The sequence below is a fragment of the Apis cerana genome, linkage group LG6 (assembly GCF_029169275.1).
Source record: "Apis cerana isolate GH-2021 linkage group LG6, AcerK_1.0, whole genome shotgun sequence".
Taxonomy (NCBI): Eukaryota; Metazoa; Arthropoda; class Insecta; order Hymenoptera; family Apidae; genus Apis; species Apis cerana.
The window spans coordinates 9,252,789-9,278,757 of record NC_083857.1 but is presented as its reverse complement, the minus strand read 5'-3'; the positions used below and the strand labels follow the sequence as shown (position 1 = coordinate 9,278,757).

The following is a 25,969-nucleotide window of genomic DNA, read 5'->3' as shown; positions in this document are numbered from 1 at the left end:
TTCTATTCAGGAACATCGTGAAATATCATCGTCTTAAGCGTGAAACGAGATTCTTTCCCGACTAGGGAATCGGAAACGATCTACGAGATGTCACGTAGCTCGTAATTATTACGAATTTGAATGGATTCGCGTTAATGGGACAAGATTTGAAATGATAATTCTTATCGAGGATTAAAATTTTTATCTTTTATATTTTGATCTTATTGTTTTGGGCAATTTTCTTTTTTTTAATAATGTAAAATAAAATTTATATTATTATATAAAATAATATAAATTGTAAATTACGAAAAACTTTTTTTATACAAATGTATGAACTTGTGTGTAATACAACTTCGTTAAAGCGTTGTTCCCTACGAATGTGAGATTATAAGGCTGGCATAGGTCAAGAAGGCGTAACTTCTCGTACGAAACCGGATGTTCGTATGGCTGAAACACGAGACAGGTCTAATTTCTTCGACGACAGTGTTCGAAAAAGACAAAAAAAAAAAAAGAGGGAAAGGAAGAAAAGCTCAAAGATGCGTGGAGAAAAGTCGGATCCTTTGACCATGAGGCTGGTGGTAGTAAAAAAAAAGGGAGGACAGGAAATTATAAGTCAAGCTTCGAGTCTCACGGTGTAGCATCGTTTTGCAACGACAAAAAGCATAGGTAAGAGAAATTCGAATGAAAGGATGAAAGTTTCTACGAAAATTTCTTGCATACAATGGATATAAATAAAAATTCAAAAATGAATTGAATGATCGTTAAATCTTCCTTAATTCGAGAAATTAATAATTCACAGTTTGTATTATTAATATTGGAATATATCAATATTTATAATATTTTTTTATTTCAGACTATAAGATCATTTGATCATTAAGTCATAACGTGAAATTACATGGAAAAATCAACATATTCATTTTTTTTTTTAATTTGTTGTCTCATCAAAAGTTAAGAAAAATGCAGGAGAACACGTCGTTTCGATGGAATAAGTAAGTCTTTATTCTCGACCGCCATCCATTATGATCTCAGGTGACACCATTAGACAGCTTTGCGTCTATCCTCGAGCTGCTATCTCCCCTTGAGAACTTGTGTCTCGAATACGCCTAACTTTTCCTCGGATAAATTTGTCTTTGCCACCCTTTGCTCTTGCAAAAGAATCCTGTGCAAAGATAAAAAGAAATGGCAATTAATAACTTCTCTGACAATACCCTATCGCTCGATAAAAACAGTTTCTAATTTTTAAATAGAAATGTGAAATTTCATTTCCAATGCAATTCTATATCTCAATAGATCTCTTGTTAACCATTTGAAAGCCAAACAAGCGTGATCCATCTATGGACCGATAATTAGCCTAAAAATGTCATAAAGTCAAATTGACTGCACTGGTCTCAATGAAAATCGAGACATTCTTTGACAGGAAAAATGCAATGGCACTGTTCGATATTTTTCGATCGAATATTTGCAAAGAGTCTAGATATTTAAATAATTAATATCAAAAACTAAACTAAAACAATCTTTCAATCGAATTCATCCTTTACCATTATGGCTTTACAATTGCCACATGATCATAATTATACAAACTCGAGCTCTACATATGTAATTCTCGTTGCATTGCCTCTATCCAACGCAGCCGATAATGCGCTTTGATAGCGCGTAACATCTGGGTGACACCTCTTTGGAAGCTGAAAATTATCATTATCATCGGTCATTGGACAGCTTATAAACGATCAGGCCGAGAAGCGACGAGGCGACAGTTGCGCAAATGCGTGGTCAGCCTGTCAGCCTGTTAGTGGTCTGATGGCAGATGTTGAAATGCTGGTTATATGCACGACACATCGCGGTGCATGGCATTTATGGTTTCTGTTTCACGATTTTGCACCCATTATTATATTTTTCTTTTAGGTATCTATATTTAACCCATAAATATTCGATTCTTTCAACGCTTGAAATATACATTTCTCATGATTTAAGATATAAATTTCTTACTTGTGCCAATTTCACTGATTATAACACTTTTATTCCCCATAGGCATGAATATTTTTTGCACTAATCTAGATCTCTACTTCATTCATCCAATCAAATATTCCAAATACTTATCAGCGAAAATAAAATTTAAACATTAACCAGACAGGTTATCTATTCAGAATTAATAAATAATTTCTTTTCAAATTTTATCTTACATTCAATTTCAATCAAAAAAATAGCAAAAAGAAAATGAACAAGGACAGACCAATTCATCAGACTCATCATACTGTATGATGCTTTATAATAAAATCGAAACAAAACTATTTTACAATTAACTTACTACTTATTAAAAGAATAAGAAACATTGTGAGCATCTCGAGATCACACAAGATTCCTCGAATTTAGAAACAAGAACTTGATCTATTATTGATGCAATACCTTCACCATATGTACAAAAGGACACAGGGTGTCTCATGCTGGGTTAAAAATGATGGTTTCCTTTCCGAAAACTGAAGTTGCACTAGAAGCTTGTTGCGTTTCTGATTTAACAATAGAGATTCCAAATGGTTCTCGTTATTGGCTGCGGTACTATTGAGCCACGATTTTCTTTAAGGATGACCTGAGACTTGTGAGTCAAATAAGGGTTATGAGTCAAGGGTAGATTTTTTGCCGTGCCCTAATAAATCAAATGCGCATTAACTTGAAATCTTGTAACTGTATCGTTCGTCCGCCTTCTGAAATTCCGGATCTCTGTCGCACAAAATCTGGTCACCTGATGACGTATTCGTTCCCTGATCCTTGTTGAAATACCAAACACGTGTTACAGGATACCGTTGAAAGATGTTTGTATCTTGTAAGCGGATAAATGAGCAAAGATTTCATAACTTTTCTCTCTTACTAATTACATCTTCTTTGGATGATTATTGGTATTTTTATTTCCTTGCTTTTTGTGAATATCTGTAATAATAAATACGAATTTAATTTGTTTTTTCTTTTTTTTTGTATAGAATCATGTTTGAAAAGATTTATTGATATTGATTGATATTGATTTTTTTTAATGTAATGTAATACTGTGTAAATACATATAAAATATGTGTAAAACGATTTATAATTTGATAAAATTTTTTATAATAATTTTATCATGTTTTATGGATATCTGATCGTCGATTTGAAAAATCCAATTTTTAATAAAATTTAAAAAAAAATGCAGGCATGGCTGAACGTGAAAACAATTTTTCACATTCTTTCAATCAGTGGTCGTTTAAGAGGAAACGATGCATCAATCTCATTTAAATACGTTACGACTGGTCAGGTCGAGCGCATGCGACGAGAACACAGGAAGTTGATTCTCCGTTTGCCAGACCGGTGGTTATTTCCCCAACACATGATTCGAACGTGTCAAATCCCTGAGGATTACGCATTGGTCAACGAGCAAACTAGTTTAAATCTGTGTTAACTTTGCTTCGTTTGACACGTATCTTACCAATAACACGGAAATTCAATAAATGACTGCGGAAATGTTGCTATCTCTTCTTCCTTTAGATATTGAATCACTTTAAATATATTTTTTATATAAACATAATAAACTAAAATAACTAAAATTATATAAATATTTCAGTTTGTACGCGAGTTCTTTGCATATTAACATTTTTTAATCAAAAAAAAACAAACACGTGCTTTTTATGCAATCTCTGCCATAGCAAATTTTTAATCTAATCGCAGAGTATTTTCAATTCTCTTATTTTTATTTAATAATAACTCTCAATTTTTTTAATATCTAACATTATTATCATTAATTTTTCCAAATTTCCTTACTTCCCATTGATAAAAGAAAAACGCAAGTTACTCAAAAATTATAAATATTATAAAAAATAATCTCAGGACAAATTAGAAAACACCGTTTTATGACATTTTCGAATCAAAACAAAAGAGAATAAGAGAAAAAGAAGAAGAGAAAAAGAAACAATCTAAGTTAGCTAACGGCGAAACTCGATCTCGTGTCAGGTAACGACACGTGACGAAAATAGTAATACTGCCACGAGCCTGTTCGAATTGGACCACATATGGCGTGAGTAACAAGGGAACCGAGTGAGGGATTTCTTCGATATTGTGCGCTCACTGTGTCCACTCGACGTAGGCGGATTACGGATAGCAAAGCTGGCGGGGAGGGAATCGCGGAGGGTTAAATCCTGATCGCGTTTCACGAGCTACCACCTTCGAATGTTGCACCAACTTCCATTAGCGTTACCTACGGTATCCGGTCAAAGAAAACTTTCTACAGAGACGAAACCAGAGTATCGTTTCGTATCCCGTCAAAACACCTCTCTCTTCTTTTCTCTCCTCTAACCATTGGTGCATGTACCCTCTTCGACTCAAAGGGGTTACTTGTTTCTTGTTTTTTTTTTCCTTCCAGTGGCATTACCACATGATAAAGGATCCGTGACTCGATGCTTCGATGTGTAGTTTATCTGAAACTTAATGATGTGTATGTGTATGTGTATGTATATATATATATATAAAGTATTTATTGAAACTTAATTTTGAAATTTAATTTAATTGAAATAATTTAAAAGATAAATGGAATTTTATTAAATAAAGTTATTTAAAAATTTAGAAAGATAAAAGATAAATAGAGCTTTGTATATTTACTTGTTTATTTTAAATTTTTTCTATAGCAATAAGAATCACATTTTCTGATAAACATACAATTCCTTGATATCTTTGAATCTAATTTTGTTTCATGAATTTTTTATTTGTTTTTTCTCATTTTATGTTTGGCCTAGATTCGAGTAACACCCTTTATATACGCCATTTATTATGTATGTTTCACTACATGGTGAACCACAAAGAAGATTTCCTCGAATTGTATCTATACTTATGATGAAAGAATTCTCTTAGCCGTGAAAGGGTTTTTCCGAGAGACTTATATTACAATACCGAGTTTCCAAGGATTACCGATGGCTTGAAACGTTTTTGTGCTCATATGCGATCATGCGTTGATATAAAGCTGCAGAGACAGTTCTTGAGATAAACAGAGAATTGGAAAGTTAGCTCCAGTGATTATGGTTTCTTCTTTGAATTAGTTTTTCAAATTTGAATAGTTAATAAAAAAATTTTGAATTAGATTTCTTTACATAAACTAACAGAATTATAAAAAAAAAATATAGTAACAATACTAAGTATATAGATCAATGAAAGAAAGACATGGATGACATCGGGGCTAGTTTTATTCTCACTGTGAAAAAGCTCTACATGGACCAAGATCAGCTGCAACCCATAAATATCTTAGCCCTTTCAGCTGGCTCCACACTGACCATAGACGGACCTGAATTATTGCGTCCCACCAGTTAAACTCTTTACAGACACCGGACCGTTAGCTCACGGATGCTGCATCGTTACCGCTTTTTAGATTGCTTAGAAAGTCAAGGTTGACCATAAGTTATAGAAACCGGTGTCGTTACCGCAAAGTAACGTCCGTGTAAAACACATTCTTGCGTTTCCAATCGGAAATGGAACAGTCGACGTGCGATCCTTTCTGTGGGAAGGTTATACGTCCTTTGAAACTAAAATGGAAGGATTATTCTAAATTTAAAAAAATGTGTTGCATAATAAACTGTGCTCTAAATTTAATTTTTTAAAAAGATATAATTTTTACGTACATTCAAGGTTATAATATATGAAATTATTTATTGATTTAAATATTTTAAATATTTTATTTCAAATATCTTCAATTTTTATATATATATATTTTTTAAATGAATATTCGGATGTTTCTATATGACTATTTTCATATTTATTGGAATATTCGCTTCAAGTATCACATTTTTCATAATCTGTCACGTAAAATTTTCACAAAATTGTTTTCACAGAGAAAATCAAATGCACTCATCGAGATAGCCTATAAAACATTTGAAATAAAGAATTAAAGAATGTTATAAATGTCAAAAGAGTAAGTTTAAAGTTTTGAGACTCCCGTTTTAAATTTCATTTCGAAAGATACGATTTCAATCGAAAAATAAATATGAGAAATATGGCGGAAACATAAATCTGATGCCTGTGACGCAATACAATGTATGATTTTTCATACCTGCGAAATGTTATGTTTAGTTCAACCTGATATATATTTAGAAAAGAATTTGTTCAAAATTAGAATTATAAGAATAGGTATTAGGTAAGGACACTTTGTATTTGGCAAGATAACTTGTCTGATATAGTATCTGTACACATTCGTTTCTAGTCACATCGAATGACAAAATTTGAAAAAGCTTTTAATCGTTTAAATCTCTGAAACATTGCTGAATGCAATTTTTTTATTTTAGATAATAATCGATAAAGTAAAAAAATAAAGTAAAAAATATAAAAAAATTAATATGTCATTTGAGATTTATTTATTATTTATAAATAATTAAAATTGACAATTATATATATTCTCTGTTCGTCAATCTAATCGATTCTATTTTTGATAATCTATTTTATCGATTCTATCGATTCTATCGATTCTATCTATTTTATCGATTCTATCGATTCTATCGATTCTATCTCGCTTCATCTAACGCTTCATCTAACTTGTTGCTAATTTAAAAAATAAATTACAACTTTTGTATTTATTTTGGTCTCTATTTGCCAATAGAATCGTAATCATATATTAATTTATTTTGTATAATATTATTTAATTAATTGAGAAAATTTATCTAGAAGAAAAAATAATAAACAACATTCGATAGTTTCGAAATAGTTACTTAACATATAGAATTACAATATTTTCATATCAAATCATATTTTCATATTTTCTAAATATTGTATTCATCTATATAATCTAAAATCTAAATTAACCTTCTTTAACGTAATTCTCATCAAATTTTCATTTATTCTTCACAAAAATCATTGTTTCTCATAAAAAGCAGATTTTGTCAAACAAATTATTCATATTTCTAGTTTCGAAAAAAATCGTTGAATTCAATGGATTACCTTAACTATCCTTACGAATCCTTGATACAAAAAAAAGAAAAAATCTTACTGCACATCAATCCACTTCGATGCACATTGAAACTATACAATTTAAACTTTCGTATATACAAAAATCTCGAAATATTGCGCATAATACGCCCATCGAAACATTATCCTTTAAGGTTAGGATCGTACGAGTGAACGATTTCGAAAGCAACGACTTATCCTTCCCTCGTTGGCGCTGTCGTCGCGAGCAAAAGGATTGGCGAGAGTGTGAAGAGGGCAACGGAGCGTGTCACAACTCGTTACAGCCGATGAGATTGGAATCTTTAAAGGCGCGCCGATTGCTACCCCTCTCGTCGCCAACCCGTGTTTAACCGTGTAATTTGCCATGAGAGAGGTATCAAGCCGTGATAACGATCGCTACCTTACAAGAAATGTAATCCGACAACCTAAAGGATGGATAGAGAAGATCCGTTCGATTAAATAACTCGTATATTGTATTAAGTCATTGAAAGAAGCGTATAGTATACTATAGACTACTTGTCCTATGATTATACGATTTATTGAGACATGATGCCACAGGTTAGATTTTAATATGAATATTTATACATATATATATATTTTTCTTTTATTTTTATCTCTAATTTCTAATATCTTATATAATCTTTAAGATTAGAATTATAATAAATATCTATTTTACATATAAATGATTGATTAAATTGATGTCATAAAAATAAGTAGGTAATTATACTTCTCTATAAAATACAATATTAATTTTGACAAAACCATTTTCATATTTTCGATAATTATAAAATAAAAAATATGAAATTTATCATTTTGATTATAATGTTAACAGATTTGATTGTAACATTAAATGATAGATAGTATAATAAGATATTAGGTTATGTTAGATGTAATACGTAAATTATATTAACAAGCAATTTTTCTCATAAAATCGCGAATGAAATTGAAAATTTTACAAAAGAAATGCAACTCCATTTTTGATAGTTTTGAGTTATACTTTTTTATTATGAAATGTAATATACATAAAAAAAAATATATTATTTAGTGCATTTCTGATGAATAAAAAAAAATTCAATAACAAATAAGCGAATTATTGTAAAATTTGGATGCATTTAATATTTAAATAGAAAAAAATTCAATACAAGATTGCATCGTCTGTGAAAATTAATAAAATAGTGTGAAATACAGTTTCCACATTCGAGGTTAAAGAATTAAATTAGACATTGATTGGCACTCGAGAAGAGCAAAGATAATAAAGTAATTTCATCGAATAATAAATACATCGTTTTTTCTTCTTCAAATCGTAGTTCTTATCTTTTTTTTTTTTTTTTTTGAAACAGCTGCATCGATCTATCTATTGTTTCTGTTTCGCAGATGTGCAACTCTACTAAAATGCCGGCGCATGTCATTCGGATAATCCGATTAATTAGGCGATAGATGTGCATCAGCGCCGTCTGTCGTATATACCGATAAATTTTGAAAAACCAATGATTTATATGACCACGTCGACATTCGGTAGACGCCACACAGAAAACTATAAATAACTAGAAAAAAAGAATTTCCTGATCTTTATATAATTTGAAATGATAGACTTTTTATAAAGAATTTCGTTTATGCAGTTATAAATTCAACGAAAAAAAAATATCTAATAGAAAAAAATAATTATATTGTCTAAAAAAAAGTGTCTTACAAAAAAGTGTCTAGAGTGAATGTCTCCTTTATCAAAGATATACATGAACAAACTATAGCTATGATAAAAAAACACAAACAATAACCTGAGAAAATTATCTCATCGTTAAGTATTTGTATGTTCTTCGGATATCTCTTGGAACAAGCTTCGAGTTATTGGTTCTTCACCATATCTTCTGGACTACGATGTCGCCGATGGTGCAGAAAGAAAGCCAGGTGAGAGTAAGCACAGCTGCCCTTACAGCCCTCTGAACCTTTATAATTATCTTTTCTTTTTCGCTTTTTTCATTCTCTTTTCTTTCCATCTCTTTATTGATCTTTCAATTTCTTATTCTCAAATCTTATCATTTCGATACGCCATTTTGAATGATCGTTGCATATTTATATAAAATTTTTAATTTTATATAAATTTTTATCTAAATTGTTTGTATTGTAAAAGTTTTTTTAAAAATTTATATAATATATAATATATATATAATTTATGTAATAATATTTTAATAAATTTGAAGTTTATATGTTACATATTATTTAATGCTAATAAGAAAAAAAAAGAAAGATTGATTTTTGAATAAGAATTCAAATATAGAGAAAATATGGTTATAATGATTACTATATTTAATAATTTTGTCACTTATGGTGAAATATAATAAAATTACAATACACAATGAAATGATTCATTCACTACAATATATTGATTCATTAAAGAATTAAATACTTGAAAACTAAATCGAATTAATATCTATTATCTTTTTTAAAATAACAGGTTGAAGCCAATAGACCATCTTAAAATTCAAGAAGCGGCACCTGCCTCTTTTGCTTACACGCCTTTCGATATATCTCTTCAACGAGATTGAAACAAGGATAGAAATGATAATTAAAATGTATTACCATGAACACATGCCATCAGTGTTCGTTTAAATCAGCCTCGAGCGAATAACAACGTAAATACAAAAATGGAAAAAAAGAAATCAATCAGGTTAATTATTTTTCAATATTTAAATGAAAATAAGATAATTATTAAAATACTTATTGAAAATTGTTTATAATTTAAAAAAATATAAACAAAAATGGTATAATTTTAGCTTGAAAAATTACGATAATACTTTCTCTTCAAAAGTAAAAAAAAATATAAAAATTTGCAATCATCAACAGTGTAGCATAAGCCTATCATCAAATCCTATATATTCTTTTAAAAAATACAACAAAACTTCTTCACAGATAAAACGTCAGCGCAACATTATCTTAAAAAAACACATCACAGCAAGACTTCCTCTTCGAAAGGAAAAAAAATACCAAAATCTGCGGCCATCAGCAGTGCGGCATTATAAAATGTCTCCAAGAGGTGCATGCATTGCGTTTTCTTGCTTCCGCGACACTGGTATCAGGCCGGCCTACGATTTCCGTGGCTCGTAAACATAACGCAATTAGGCAAAGTGGCCATTTAAATCACCTCTGTAGCCGCGACTAAAGTTACCCGTTATCTGTATACTTTACGAGGGGAGTGAGTAACAGCGCGTTACTCGCGCGCGAGTAACCGTCGTGTTTCCAACCGTACACGGCCGTACACCACGATAAACCTTATCCACACTCGTCCGACTATCGCCAACTTCTCTTGAGGCATTCAAAAAAGAGGAGGGGAAAAAGCCACGCGGACCATTTTCGAGCGTAACTTGCTCATAAACTAGAAGGGTAATCGTAGAAACAGAACATTCCTTCGGGAATGTTTGTTACAAGAAAGGAGTACGCGAACTCTTCGAATGTGGATGTGCTGTTTCGATAACGAGTTACTTGTTGTTGAGTAACACATGAGAAATTTCAAGAACCCTTCTTTGAAGAATTTTTAGAATGTGGATGGAAGATCTTCAATTTGCAAGAATTGAAAAAAATTTTGATTCAGAGTTGATAATTATATAAAAATGTATATAATGCCTAACTTCGTTAGGAAAGTTAGGAAAATTAATACATTCATTTTTGATAATGAAAAATAACTATCGTTTATGATTCTAATAAATTTATGCTTCAAAAGGAATATATATATATACTCAATTATTCAAGATAATAATTCATCATAATGAAGAAACAAATATCATAATATACTATGAAAAGACAATAGAAAAGAATCAATCTACTTGATGTGTTTAACGATAGATAATATCCATGAGACTGTTGTTCCGTTACCAGTCATTAAATTATACTATGTTGTATTATACTATGTTAACCAGTCTATCCATCTCGTCATAATATATCTCTACATTTTAATTAGGACGTATCGTATTAATCGTCTGACCTTTTCCAATCGAATATGTCGAGAAAGGATTGAATTAATGATGACGACTGGTCGAGAACCATCCATCAAAAGGAACCCTTTTTTTTTCCTTTCGTAAATTACATTAATTTCAATCATTGGAAAGCACACTTATTAACGATTTCCTCTTCACAGTATATAACATCAGGTACATCATTATATCTTTAATTATTTACCTCGCTTGATTTCAGGTCTACCATTGATCATTTTTGAGGGCGTGAGAGTTTAAATAGCGATCATAGAGTATTAATATTAACGAAGGACGAACAATATTATTCCTACTTTCTAATGCATATGGTATTGTCGACGGAAGAGGATGAATCGTCCATTTGCGGAAATAAACGCCCTCGTGCACGAAACGTAAAACGAAACAGTTCCGGTCAACGTCCCTAAGCTAATGATGATGTACGTGTTTTGTTGGTGTGATATTTGATTTTTATGTTTGGTCAAGATTCAAAATTTTAATCAAAGTAATTATTTAGATTTATATCTTTTGAATTTTATTAAAAAAGTTAGTTATTTAAATGATTACATTTAAATTCCTAATAAGATATAAAATTTTCAATAAAATAATGAACCTGAAAGCTTTGAAGGTTTTATTAATATTAATAAAAATTGTCGCGAATTCACCCGATTTTTCCAATAATCTCTTGTTTGCTTTTCCTTTCGTATAGTGTTACAGAAGGAAGGGACGAAGCTTGGAAAACATATCCGGACGTAACCAATGAATATCCGCAATTTTCGTGTAAAGAAAAGAAGAGAGGGAAAAAGAAAGAAAGAAAAAAAAGAATATATTGGTACTCGAGAAGTGAAAGGAAATATCCATAGTCCGGTCACATCAGGTTGCATAATGCGAACCCTCTATGACTGTTTACTTAGGGCGAAATGTGGTTTGTTCCTTCCGTGACAGGCTACATGTTAAACCATCCCTCTCATGAGAGAGGATGAAACCTCTTCGTAAAATCTTACGATCCCTCTATCCTATCCGAGGTTGTAAAAATCCTTCAACTACCATCTCACGCGTCGATAATGAGATAATATAAAAAGGAGACAAAGATTGCTCGTTTATTGGTAATTTCTTACTTAAGCGATACTTATTCTCTATACTTAAAATCAGATGTTGACCCATATTGAAAATTTCCAAGCATTTTTTTATTCTCTTGTACATTTCATAAAGTGATTATGTATATTTTCATTTTTATAAATAAAAGTACATATTCTTTAATTTTTATGTATCTAATTAGATAGTGAACTTGGTAAAAATAAACTTTTCATTTCAAATGAAATTATTAAAATTTAATTCTTCAATAAGATTCTAAAACTTCTTTTATTTTCTCTTTTTTTACAGTTCTTTAAAGGAAAGAAAATAGATCTAATCTCAAAGGAATATTGGATATGTTTCTTTCCTGAGAAAATACGAATTTAGACACAAGAACAAGTGACCGGATGGACATTGAGAGGGTAAAAGCAGATACTGTACCACATGACACCTCGTGTGAAACTTTGCAGTGTCCGACTATCGAATGTAGATACTATTTTTATAATCAGGAACATCCTTCGATTTTAATTCGAGCATTGTTGCCGAAGATCATTTACTATCTCTGTCTTAAGTGGCCAAATATAAATAGTATCGAATAACATTATACAGATGAAAAAACATCACTACGGAAACCGAGAATATGAAAAGAAAATAAATAGCCAGGTGAAAATTTCGAAATTAATACAAGAAATGCGCATTTAATATAGTTTTTTTTTTTAATTCTTATCAATCTTTTTGATATGAATGATATTTCAGTGTTAAAAACCGATGTAAAAATCGAAATTGAAATTTCATTGGATTGATAGTGGAACAAAAAAATGATTATTGTTAATTTAGATTAAATTTTAAACAGTTTATAATATGTAGATTAACTCTTTTCATACAATTATTCCAATTACAAACTCAAAATTCATTAATGGTAAGTTTTAGAATAATATCAAGAAAAATATGTGTATTATTAAAAAAAAAAATCCAAATATTTTTTACATATTTCTGCAATCATCCAAATTTTGTAAAATAATAGAAATCAATACTTAAAATCCATCAACATTCTATACACTTATACATATCATAAAACTTTCTTTCATCCCATCTTTTCCTTTTTCACCGACTTTCAAAAGAAAATAAAAAGAAAAAGTTATTTCACTTTCAGTTGGATCAATTCAGACTCTTCCACATACAATGATATACATAATCATGGTCATAATGGTCCAGAAAAAGGGAATACGATTCCCACAGTCTGGTTGACACATCCACCGTGTCATCCTGCACTTATGTATACCTGGTTCGCTACGCAGGTGATCTGCAATACCAGAAGATTCAGTTTTCGGCTATGTTACGAAATTCCCGATCATTTATACACTCCCACGGTTGGATTTTCATCTATTCAAATATCGACGATGGAAATTCTTGGCGCAACGATCAACGTACATTCCGAAAGGAGTGAGTTCAAGGATCGATCCCACGGTTTACGCGTATGCACACACCGTGGTCCATCCCTTTCCCCCTCAAAATTGCATCCCTCAATGGACATTTCACAGTTTCCCAGGTCGATCCAGGTAACACGATCGGAATCGATATTTGAATGGACGTTTACATAAGAGGCCACGCATCTCTCTACGTCGTTTACCTGAGAATGGTAAAGGGTTACGCCAATCTTTTATTACCCTTCACCCCCATGGAATGGAGATTGTGATGGATAGATCTTATGTGATGTCTGTAGTGACAGTCCTATTATTTGGAATTCAATAATGAATAAGTAAATTATATTATGTATTTATATTGGAAATTTTGGTTTATAAATTTTTTAATTTACATTTTATCATCTGATTTATATCTTAAAGTGACATCTTTAGAAATATTATTCCATTCTCTAATGTCTATATTTTTCTAACAGATTATTATACTAATTATAAAAACTTTATCCAAGAATCAATTGCCTTCCAAAAAATATAAATAATTTTTATATTTTCTAACTTTTATTGTAAATTGGTTCTATCACATTAATTCCATGCAAAGCTAGTCGGATGAAATAATGATCAATATCGATTTCAATTGTCCGAAAAAAAAAATTCCACGAATCCTCTATATAATATCTTTAATAACAAGTTCTCTCCATTTTCCAGCTACTCCTGAACAGACGAGTGACTTCACAGATTAATCGCGGATCTCCGTCGATGTCTTTCGAGATCCGTTCCCCCTTCAAGATCGATGAAAATCCTATTACAGGACAACGTTTTGTGTATCGAGGAGCTTGGTAATAATGCGATCCATTCGAAATACCCTTTACGAAAATGTTAGGAGGAAACGATCGCCGGTCCGGTGGAGGAAAGAATTACGTTTTGAAAATGATTGGAAACCGGCTGAAAGGCCCCTGTCCATTCTGAATGCTAAGCTGCCTAATTTCATCCCTCGGTGTCTAGATAGTATTTCATCTTCTGGCAAATCCCTGGAACAGGTAAAAATGGGGGTGAACCGTGGCGATCGATGTTCCCACGCTTCGGGTTGCAAAACATCGATGAGTCGGTGAGCGATGCACCCTGAACATGTTATTTTCAAGGGAAACTATTGCGTGCACTGTCCACTCATATCCGGTTATGGACCAATGTCGAACTTGAGCAACATATGCGTGTATTCACCTGGTTCGAGCTTTTTCACGTTTTCGATTTTTCCATCAAATATTTTTGTGAAATTAAGAATTGTTTAAGGATTTTCTTTTGGATAAATTTAAAACAAAAGATTCGGAAATTTCTTCTGATTCGTAAATTAATTATAAGAATCTAATATTCTCATAATTTAATTAATTATACTATAACTATAACGTAGAAAATGCATAGAAAATAATATATAAAAAAATATATGTATCATGTTATGTAGAAGTATCCAAGACATGATACGATCAGAAATATCAATGATCGAAATCCGCATCGAGATTACATCTGAAAAATCGAAAACAGACTTCCCACGTCACACAGGTAGAATTCAGCTGGACCGCAGGATTGTATTTCACAATTAACAAATATAATATTACTCAACCCACATCCTACTTGACCATTTCTTGGTGACGGAATGAAACGAGCTTTTCCGGCCTTTCCCTCGCCTTTCGACGAGGTAAAAACCGGGCAACGATTGCGTAAATACTGGGAAACTGGTCGACCCATCTATAAGAAGTCCAAATATCAAATTTCTCGTCCGAATAATCGTTTGTGGGCATAATAATACGCTATTTTTTTTTTTTTTTTTTTAAATCTGCTCTTCGTTCAAAAACTAAATTCAAAGCTATTTCAAAATGGATCTATTATTATGATCAACGTTAGAGAAATTTTTTTTTATCTATTCATAATGAATTTGTAAAAATATAAAAAAGATTTTGATTATAAGAAAACATTAAAATTCATAAACAATTCATAAATGTTAACGGGTATGCTGGATCCGTTTAAAAAGATATTTATCAACATAAAAGCATTATACTGGTTCAATTTGACAAGATTTTCAAATTTATTGCCTCATTTCGACTAATTCTGAAATATAAAACTTGAGTACTTCAAGACTTTTTTCTTTTGTATCTTGTTATGAAATGTTTAAGATTATAAAACGTCTTAAGATTTTTAAAATTATTAAAAATTTTTATATAATTTCTGTATAATATATAGTAATATCTGAAGTTATCTGAAGTTCCATAATCTGAAGTTAAAGAAATTAAAGAAAAGAGTCAAAAGTTATTTCTGTTAATTCTTTTCGAATAAACTTTATATATCCAAGCTTACTGATTCCAAAATATTTATTATTTTTAATATTAAATAAGTAACAAAATTTAAAAAAAAATTCAACATACTTTATTTATAACATAATAAAATATCTCCATTAATGCAAGTGCCAAACTAGAAATATTTTCATCTCATAACTAAATATAAGAATACTTTCTTTTCTATCCAAAAACTTGCTGCTAATTCTTTTATAATTCTAGTCCATTGCCATTCTTTTTCCCCTTTTTTCGTCTACATGAGTAGATACTTTGAGCAGATAACGTTTACACGTCCAGGTATATACAATCTTAGTAGAATTCCATAGGTAGGCAAAGTGATTATATCACATAATGAGGACAATGTTGATGTAAAAATTGTTGTTGTCCTTTGTCATTTATTATTGCTATTTTACCTGTCATTATTCATTACCAGCCAATATCACAATTGTAAAATTTGAAAACATAATTAGGTAGACAAACAAACATTCTATTCAAAAGGTTTCTATTATTTTGAAAATGAAGACGGATTTAATAAGATTAAAGATTATTTAGGTATCCCAATTCATATCTTCTATGTTATTTGTTTTTGCACATCTTTAACGGTTTGAAATGTATTCCACTATTCAGATTTTCGTGAATAGATTATTCTTATATCTAGTTCTGTTAAATCCTCTTTAAGTCCTATAAATTATAATAGTTTTATAATTTTATTATAATATAATTATTTTTATCAAATTTGAAAATATGAAAGGAAAAAGGCGAAGAAAAAGGGGAAAATATCAATTTCCATATGAATTTTATATTTAACATTTTTTGCTGTGTATTTTGTATATCTTTTTATCATTGATTATTATGTATTAATATTTTATTTAATTTTACAGCTATGAGAAATTAAATGCATATAACGAAAAAGTGGAAAATATTGAGAAATATGTAAAATTAAAAATGAAAAATGAAAATGATACAGAACAAAATAATTTTGATATATAAGAAAATACAAAATTATGTTGAAGAATAAAATGAAACTTGGATAGTTGAGATTGGATAGAATAAAATTGGAAAACTGTAATAAAATCTTCTCCATTTTCTAATAATTGTATCACAAATATTTCGTTCGAAAATATATTTTTATTATATTACATACGAATTGTATTTTTAAATTTGCACAAGATTTTTCCGTAAACAGAATATCTTGAATAAATCTTGAGGACATACTTACAAGCATTCCTACGTGAATCCACGAATTTCGATTCCAGCGAATTTTTGTACCATCTTTCAGGGAAAGAATCCGATCTCAGAAATGGTTTTCCGTGTGTCGAGAGGAATGGAGCTTTGCAACTCTTTAAGCCTCTCCCACGGGACTGCGTCATGTCCCCAAAGACGGCGAACAAAACCGGAACATGACTCGGGGAATGTTAAAGGATTACCAAACCGTTTCAACTTCGTGTAGGTAAATCTGTTCATTTTTGCTTATCCAATAGGGAGATCGCTAACTGATTATCATAGCTCGAGTGACTATCGGTATTTTGTAACCGATATAATAATAAATAAGTATTTAACATTATAAAATTTTTAATCTTGATATGTGAATTTTCCAAACAATGAATTTTCGATTTTAACAATAAAGAAATTACTTGTAATATATCAATATCTCATTGAAATTGTATTCAAGGATCACACTAATATATTATGCCAAATATATATAATTGTTCCTCAAGTCGATATAAATAACATTTAACATTTATAACTTAAGTACGAGTCGAAAATGACCTGAGTTGACTACTTTTTGATCGATAATTCAAGAAAAATTAACTACAATGCAAATTCGTGTTCAGAAATTTCAAATTAATTTGACAATACATGCAGAAGTCAAAATAATGGATTGCATTGATTATCATTTACTTTCTATTTAATATATGATATTTTAGCTTAGATAAGTTTCATTATTTTTTAATAACCTGAATTGAATTTTATTTTCTAGATTAATTGTGACGATAATTTTTTTCATTGTTATATTCCTCTTAAATTCATCGAATTTTAATTGTTTAGTGTATTGCATTATTTGACCAATGAAAAAAACAAGTATTCCTGTGGTTATTTTTACTTGTAATTATATAGTGTAATTAGGTAATTCGTAATTAATAAAGAAAATTATATTAAAAAGCAGGTCATTCAAGGATTGAATTTTAAAATTTTTTTATAAAAGATTAAGAACACGAATCGATTTTACAGAATGAAAAAAAAAATAAACGAAAAAAAGCAAGATTATTTACAAGATTGAAAGAAAAAAGAAATAAAATACCAATGTGAAGATGAGAACGTAAATTTTAAATCGTCATAGAAAATATAATAATATAATAATATATATAATAATACGTGGAATAGAATGAAATTACGTAAAAAAAAAAAGTAAAAAGACAATATTTTTTTATTTGAAATCTTTCGAAAAAATTGAATTTGAAAATTTATTAAATGTATAAAAATGAACAATTTTCTATTGGATACTTTCTAAAAAAAAATTATTAGTTCTAAAAAATTGTTCCACATATAAATAATAAATCGAAATTGACAATAGTTAGTATACACTCAACAAATTTTTAAATTTAATTTTCTTGTGTTGTAAACAAAAAACATTATTCTACGTATTTTCAATTTTTTTAACGTAATAATTCAATTTTATATTACGTAATAACGTATTCGACAAATTTTCTAATTCAATTTTCTCGAAAACAGAATCTGAAATGAAAAAAATATTTTTTTTTCCAATTTATCTTTATACATAAAATTATTCTATAACATTTCATTCTATTCTGTAACATGTTACAGAAAATAAATAATATGAAAATATTGCTCATAAATTTTTTCCCATTTTTATAATCATTTAATAAAAAAAAAATTTACCTATCTTTGAATCTATTCTTTCTAATAGCATTAAACCGAATTGCAGCAAAAACCGTTTCATTTTTAATTTTCGACAAGGATTTTGAAGAAATTTGTCATAAAAATCAAACGCAGAATTCCAACAGATTTATGATTTTTTTATTGGCCACCATGGAAAAATGTTTTTGCCATTGTCATTTTTGTACTGTACTAATATAGTATCAGCTTTAAAAAAAAAATAGGATTAACAAATAAAGTTCGTTAACTACACGATTCTATCATTTTTCGTACTTAAATTTCCATCAATTTTTTGTAAATCTTTTTTTTCTTAACAAATATATCAGACTGCAATATTTTTTTGTATAGTACAAATTTGGAATTAGATGTAATATAATATAAATATGTAATATGTAATATAAATATAATATTCGTATTATTATGGAATCTTAAACTATACTTTGAAAAGATCGACCAATCGATACGAAATTTAAAACGACTGGTTTTAAAAACAGACTTAAAATACAATATTTTCGAGCATTTTCAAATTGTTAATGGAAAAACTTAATTATTAATAAAAAAAATTCTAGTTTCTCAGTTGTTAACCTTTTACCTTCCAAGTAATTTGACTATACCTTAATAGTCGATTCCAAAGATGTTTCATTTTATGTGCCTATAAATAATAAATTATGACCAATGGACATTAGAACTAGCCTTTAAGTACCTGTCCAGTACTAAGCTGACCTAACGACTTAGCAAAAAAACCTTTTGACAATCAGCACATTGATCTGTCTTTAACATTTTCAATATAACTTCCTTTAACAGTGCAACACTCATCATTTTCAATCCATTTCTATTCACGATTCAAATTTCACCCATCTTAATACCCATCTTAATCTTATTTTCAACCAAAAACTCTTCAAAGATTAAGGGATTTTCACATGTACACGCGTAATTCCTGTCAATGTTTCTGGTCTAGATAGACGTGTGCTTCATGATTTCTCTTACGAAAAAGGGACGAAGAGAAGGCGAGGTGACGAAGGGTGCAAATATTGTGCACCGTTGTCGCAATATTATCGTTTCGAAAAGACGCACGCACCAGCTCGGGCCACGCTTTATGCTCGTGGGTCCGCTTGCAAACAGATAACGCGACCCCGAGTGGTTTACCGGCTAGTCCTATTTGGTTTACGGCTTACGAAGATATTCCACCACCTCCAGGAACACGCGTTGCTTGTATAGGATCATCGAGAAAACTCGCGAGGTATCCGAAATGTATATACTTTGGATGAACTCGTTCCACGTATTTTTAGTCTCACAACTGATTTCGAGATCTGATCTTCCGTACGTAGATACCGAATCTTTCGTGAATAGATATACGACACTATGCTCGTTCGTGAAAAGAAGACGAAGTAACATTTGCGTCTCTATTAGATGCGCTTTAGATGTGCGCAGTGTACTTTGAAACGAAGTAGGCACGAGGTTATTTTTCTTTGTTGTAAATTAATGCGAAGTTAAATAAATCAATTTTCTGTGTGAATTGTGCATATATGATTGCATAAATTGTATTATTCAATAGTTCTCAAGATCAAATTCAAAGATAATAAAATAAAATAACGAGTATTTTTTGTGTTTCAAATCGTCTAACAATTATATCCGAGAAATTTTCGTTCTCATGGCAAAAAGATGTGCAATTTGATAATTCATAAAAATTTGTAAAATCGAAATATAATCAATCACTAAATCAACGATTTTGAAACGAAATATGAGGTAATTTTTTTTTTTGTTGTAAATTAATACAAGATTAGATTTATAAATTTGTTATATCATGCTTGAAACGCATGATTGCACAGATATTCTAGGCTTCTCAGAATCAAGTTAATAAAATAAAATAGTGAGCATTTTTTGCGTTTCAAATTGTCTAACGAGAAATTTTCGTTTTCGTGCAAAAAAATGTGCAATTCGATAGTTTATAGAAATTTATACTTTAAATCGAAATATAACCAATCAATAAATCGATGTTTTGTCTAAAAAATTAAGAATAAAAGAATGAAAAAAGAACAAAGACATTAATCCGTTGAAAAAGTAACTAAATCTCGAATAAAGTTACATGAAATAATCTATTATAAATATAAAATAACTTAAATAATTTATTCATAGCCATTATAGTTAATTCGCTTTTCATATAACCTCAATTATTTGACATTACAATTATTTGTAATTATTATTATGTTTTGAACAATAAATTATTGAAATAATTATGAAAGTAATTTTATTCAACTATTAAATTTTTTAAAAAAATTATCACTTGTCACTGAGAAAGAATCTATAAAATATACATTTTTCAAAATAATTTAATTATTGTTATCAAAAATTCAATTTATTACATATATTACAATTTAATTTCTGGTTTTTCAGTTCAACCGGAGATCGGTATCGCGTCAACTTCTACGAAAGAACAAAAAGATTTTCTCTAGAATGGAAGCAACAATTTTTAAAGTCGACCTTCATACTCCAGAAAAATGTTAAACCATGCGACAATTTTCTAGACACCAGTTGATACATCGCGGACCTTTTTCTGCTTTCCATAACACCCGTGAAAATCTGGAGCAGTCCCGTTTCTTTTTCCTCTGCATACCTCTGACCATCTCTATGGGAATTACTCCAGTGATTTGTTGCTTCTGTCGTGGAAATCGAAAAACAGAATACGAGCATGGAATACCACCCATCGATGCGATGCTTGTTTGCATATTTCGACACTCGGAATGAAGATGGAATTTGTATCGAGAATCGATCAGTATCGTTACAATACTCTCAATGTTGTGGAAACAATTCTTGTAATGTTTTGTAAATCTTAAATCTTGTAAAGATTTAAAGAAGATAGCGTAATAAAATATTAAATAAGAAATCTAGAGAAATTATAGCGTGATAAATTTAAGAGCTAGAGATCATTGCTACATAAATTTTTGTCACGATATCAAATTTGATATTTCCAAAGAAATAAATAAATCGTAATAAAGAAAAAAGAAACAAAAGAAATAAAATATTTAAAAATTTCTTAAAAATTGGAACAATTCCAAGTTTCACCATATAATATTGGAGACTCTCTCTTTCCATTCTGTTTCGAGTCCTTCCTAATTTTTAAACAAATAAAGGAAAAGAAATTTCTTTCTTCAGAAGATATTTTATGTGTGCACCGAATTTTTGAAACCGGTCAATCCACCGGTAAAGAACAGAGCATTGAATACGGGGGTGAAAGTACAAGTACCGAAAAGACAGTTAGGTCAGTATTGGGAACTCATTGTTCCAAATATCGCTAAAATACAAAAAGCATAAAGTCATAAACCGCATTTTAACGTTTTTCAGTTTTGGTTTGTAGGATCCCTTCGCTCGCACACCTCGAACGAGAAACATGCAAATACGGTGGACTCGTCAAAGGGACGAAGAGTCGTTCGAAAATATATAATTCAGACCGTAAATGGCCCTCTTACGGACTGGTAAAACGGTTAACTTTTAACGTGACCGGCTTAGGTATGGAACCTTGGAAAACGTAGTTTCCATGCGAAAGGAAAAAGAAGCGACGAAAAGTGTAGGACAGATCGCATTATCCTTTGATAAAACGACTTCTTGGCGGGCTAAAGGTGGCAGAGGAGAGGGAGAAGGAAGGAGGGAAGGGGAAAAAATGCGAAGCGAAACTCGTTATTAAGAAAACGAATCATAATGGAAGGTGCTTGAAAGATTGATGGGACAAAGGACGAAGAGATAGAAGTTGGTGTAACTTCGCTCTCTGTATAATTTTATACAGGGCCTAAGAATTGGGATGAGGCCGATGTTAAACGTTCCGTTTGATCGATGTGAATGTTGAAGAATGAAATTTCTTGACGGATTTTAAGGTTAGTTTAAGAAAGAGATCAGCAAATATGCATTTATATATAAGATATATTAAGAACTTTATTCTATTTTAATCACGCTAGGAAAAAAAAAACAAAGCATCGAGATACAATAAAGAGAAAAAAGATAAGTGAATTCAAGGAAAAGTACGTGTGTACATGTTCATGAGCAATAACAATTCGACATCTATAAAACAGAGAAGAAGAGTCATTTGTTATGTCCCTGAAGGCCCAATCATCATCGCCACATAAAGAAAGAGAACGAAAACTTTGACTGGTCTCGGAGAAGAAGAAAAAAAATGGAAGTATTCACTTCGTACACCCTTTCGATCGTTTCAACAGCAATAAAACAGCAGTAGCGTAGATATATCCTCGATGTTATGTCATCGATCGGAAATATCAAACCGTTGCACGAATCTCGTTACCGCATCGAGAAGTAATGATCTTCCGTATCAAAAGGAGCATTGGAAGATTCCATTTCGCGAAGAGTCCATCCCCCTATCCATTGTATTAAAAATATTTTATGTAGGAACAAAAAGAGGAGGAAACGGAAAAGAAGAGAATGAATTCTAAGAGGGAAGGGAAGAAGAAGAAGAGGAAATGTGTGGTTTTTGCTTTTCCTAGGACATAACGCCGCGCTTTATGATTACGAACGCCCGTGAACGGGCATCGTGATCCTCGTTACGACCTCGTAAAGAAACCTTTTAAGATGTCCACTCGGACCTTTCACTCGGACCTAGCTTCGATCGACGCTTCACATAGATGGCGCGCGTCCATCTATTTTTGAGGTTAAGTTTGAAGGCTTAAAGAAATTAGAATTATTTATTCGATGCATGTGAAATATGTATATATTTTTTTTAAATAGAATTTCGATCATTCGTATATCTATAACTATATTATATGATTATATTATATCTATTATATGAAAGTAAATTGATTTTTCTACCATTCGATGCAGCGTCAAAAAATGGGATATTGATTTTCGATGAATAAAATGGCGAAAAATAGAACGGAAATCCAAAATAGCTGTGCATACTGAGGATGACACTCTACTTGTAAAGGAACATCAGATACGTGAGAAAACTCTTTTTAATCTTTTTTACAAAAGTTTATACATCATAAATTAGAAAGTATATACGTTTACTGTATTGAATATTGCTCTTAAAATGAATCTATAAAAAAAAAATATATATATTTCTCATCTGTTCCACAAATGATTCATCGCGTTAATTTCTCACGCGAAAATTCCCCTTCTTCGAGCTTCCATTTCCATTTCCAACGGAAGATCTCGAAGAATTTCTAGGGCCAACGTATAATTCTTTCGTAATACCGCGATAAACCGAGAAGGGTGAGTGTTTCTCTCCAAAGGCTTGTCAAAATAATGTTTGTCTAGCGCGAAAGCCTCGGTAGCGAAGGCACAAGCTTTGTCGGCCTGACGCTCGTCGCCGGGACGCGCTCCACCCACGTCAGTTATGAGAAGTTATGGCTGTTATGATTGTCATGTTTTGTCAACTCCTTTGTCAACGACAAAAGGGCTAGCAGCGGGAGGATCATGAGCTTTTCGACAGCCGAACCGTTTGCCGCGTTTTGCGGCAAGGTTGGCCGAATAACCGGGCAGAGTCGGAGCACAAAAGTGTCACCGGAAGTTCTGTTGGCATAAAATTCGATACGTCATTCCCGCGAGAAGCCCTCTCGATCGTATACTCTCTGCTTGAATACTAGTTTTCGCAAGGTGGCCGTGTTATGGGAATATCACGCTCTTAGTTAAACGTCAATCACGCAACGGATGCTCTTTCTTTACCTTTGCAATTTTATACGCGTATGATTATATAACGTTTGGCGAGATGTATAGAAGCAAATGTTTAAAAAAAAAAAATTTTTTTAAACTCTCCACAAATAATCCATGCATCTTCTAAGATTAATATAGCTTTCTCTCAAATTTTAAAATATTTCTATTCCGCATACACGAAATTTATAATTTACAATACATATAATAATTTAACTTTCAAAATTTAATTTTTTAAAAAATTCTTGCTGCAAATTTAAGCCTATAAGTAGAATCCAGATACATAAATTATTTTTGTTACAGAATTAATCACGTCTCCAAATTGATCGATCCCCGTGGACGAATTGTATCCAAAGGGAAACAATTTCTAACGAAGGCAGAGGAAAATTTAGCCAAACGCGAGGCCATTCGAACGTTTAATCTCACGCTTCGTTCCCCGCGATCAACGTGAATCACTTGGAAATAAAGACGATGTTTCCACAACCCCAGGAAACATTGGCGATTGATTGCACCGAGGGTGTAGCCATTACAATTGCAGCGTGAACCTGGGAGGGGTACCGAACATCATCCGGGAAAATCTACGGTCCACGGTCTATTTTCCACGACTATTAGTCCAGCGAGTTAATTCGATGGAAGCAGAGGTATCCGCGAGTAAATAGAAAACGCTATGAATCGTGCTACTACGTGACAGAGATGAAAATATATATCCGTGACGCAAGTTTAATTTAATCTTATTGCCTCGCAATTTCGTCTCGCGTAATTTTGGATACTCTTCGAGCCATTTAAAATAATCAAGTGAAACAATATTCGAAAATTTACTTATCCTATAAAATATATTAATTTCTTTTTTTATTTAACGTATCTTACTCGAAATTAATGATTAATTCGACAATAAATTGGGCAAGGTTCAAGATTACCGAACCTGCAATTTATTCCTTGTCATCGACCCAATACATTCGATCCAATACACTCTATCTTGTTTTCATTTCAACGAAATGATAATACGATAGTATATTTACAATACAATAATACGAGTGCTTCGAATAAAAACAAACGAGCCTATCGTAGACGACATCATCTCTGTTTCCATGCCCATTCAAGGTCCATTCGGACAGGTGCGACATCGCGGTTATACGTGCCGTCACAAAAGAGAGAACGTATAAATCGCCCGAATCAAAAATCTTTCCTCTCTCGACACGAGAACCGCAAGAAGCCCTCTCACTCCCCCGATCTATTGAAAAAAAAATGCCAGGAATCATTATTTTTCTCACCCTCGTGACCGTCCACCCCAAACGCAACCACGACCAACGATCTGTGCGATGCAGGGACATCAACGATTCTGCAATTATCGTGGAGCAGACGCGAATGCGTGACTATGATAAATCTACGATAGAGCCGCTCCTGGGGATTTATTGCACCGTTGGCGCGAATTCGATTCCGGTTGGAGGTTGGACGGGTGCAAGGGTGCGTTCGTCCAACCAATCCAGATCCGATCACGGTAATAAAAATATATCGGGGAACACCCTGGTGTGGCTATCTTCGCGTACCGCGTGTACGGAGGGGGCCATTTTTCTCCCAAGATCGAGTTTGACCCGTGACGAAAACCAGTAATCCTCGAAATTCACGCGAAATTTGAGAAATTTTGCTGAAGATTTGACGTTGCTATTGATTATTGGGAAGATTTGCGCGGAGAAAGAGGAAATTTAGAAGATTTTTATTATTT

General features: G+C 31.4%; 4 long non-coding RNA genes across 12 annotated transcripts; 2 read left to right on the top strand and 2 right to left on the bottom strand.

Moving 5' to 3' along the window:
• Window positions 1-779: 779 nt before the first annotated feature.
• LOC107993835 (uncharacterized) lies at window positions 780-7,054 on the bottom strand. Of its 5 annotated transcripts, XR_001765212.3 has the most exons (6): window positions 6,913-7,054; window positions 5,604-5,842; window positions 4,594-5,507; window positions 4,193-4,418; window positions 2,383-2,901; window positions 780-1,138 (listed from the first exon to the last, which is right to left on the bottom strand). It is a non-coding gene; the product is annotated as an uncharacterized LOC107993835 (long non-coding RNA). The 5 variants fall into 5 exon arrangements; XR_009830177.1 differs by having other exon boundaries at window positions 1,518-4,418; XR_003696566.2 differs by having other exon boundaries at window positions 780-2,901.
• Window positions 7,055-7,297: 243 nt separating this feature from the next.
• Window positions 7,298-16,932, top strand: LOC107993828 (uncharacterized). 4 transcript variants are annotated; one of them, XR_009830175.1, is made up of 11 exons: window positions 7,298-7,476; window positions 8,293-8,823; window positions 9,371-9,583; window positions 9,826-11,317; window positions 11,587-11,983; window positions 12,261-12,614; window positions 12,708-12,870; window positions 13,105-13,394; window positions 13,493-13,590; window positions 14,078-14,409; window positions 16,578-16,932. It is a non-coding gene; the product is annotated as an uncharacterized LOC107993828 (long non-coding RNA). The 4 variants fall into 4 exon arrangements; XR_009830174.1 differs by having other exon boundaries at window positions 11,104-11,317; window positions 13,105-13,590; XR_009830173.1 differs by having other exon boundaries at window positions 13,105-13,590.
• Window positions 15,765-17,248, bottom strand: LOC133666257 (uncharacterized). Its single transcript, XR_009830179.1, has 2 exons — window positions 16,916-17,248; window positions 15,765-16,377 (listed from the first exon to the last, which is right to left on the bottom strand). It is a non-coding gene; the product is annotated as an uncharacterized LOC133666257 (long non-coding RNA).
• Window positions 17,249-19,593: 2,345 nt separating this feature from the next.
• LOC107993827 (uncharacterized) lies at window positions 19,594-25,969 on the top strand. Of its 2 annotated transcripts, XR_001765203.3 has the most exons (5): window positions 19,594-19,834; window positions 20,989-21,853; window positions 21,937-22,463; window positions 22,545-23,248; window positions 23,419-25,969. It is a non-coding gene; the product is annotated as an uncharacterized LOC107993827 (long non-coding RNA). The 2 variants fall into 2 exon arrangements; XR_001765202.3 differs by lacking the exon at window positions 23,419-25,969 and having other exon boundaries at window positions 21,950-22,463; window positions 22,545-23,098.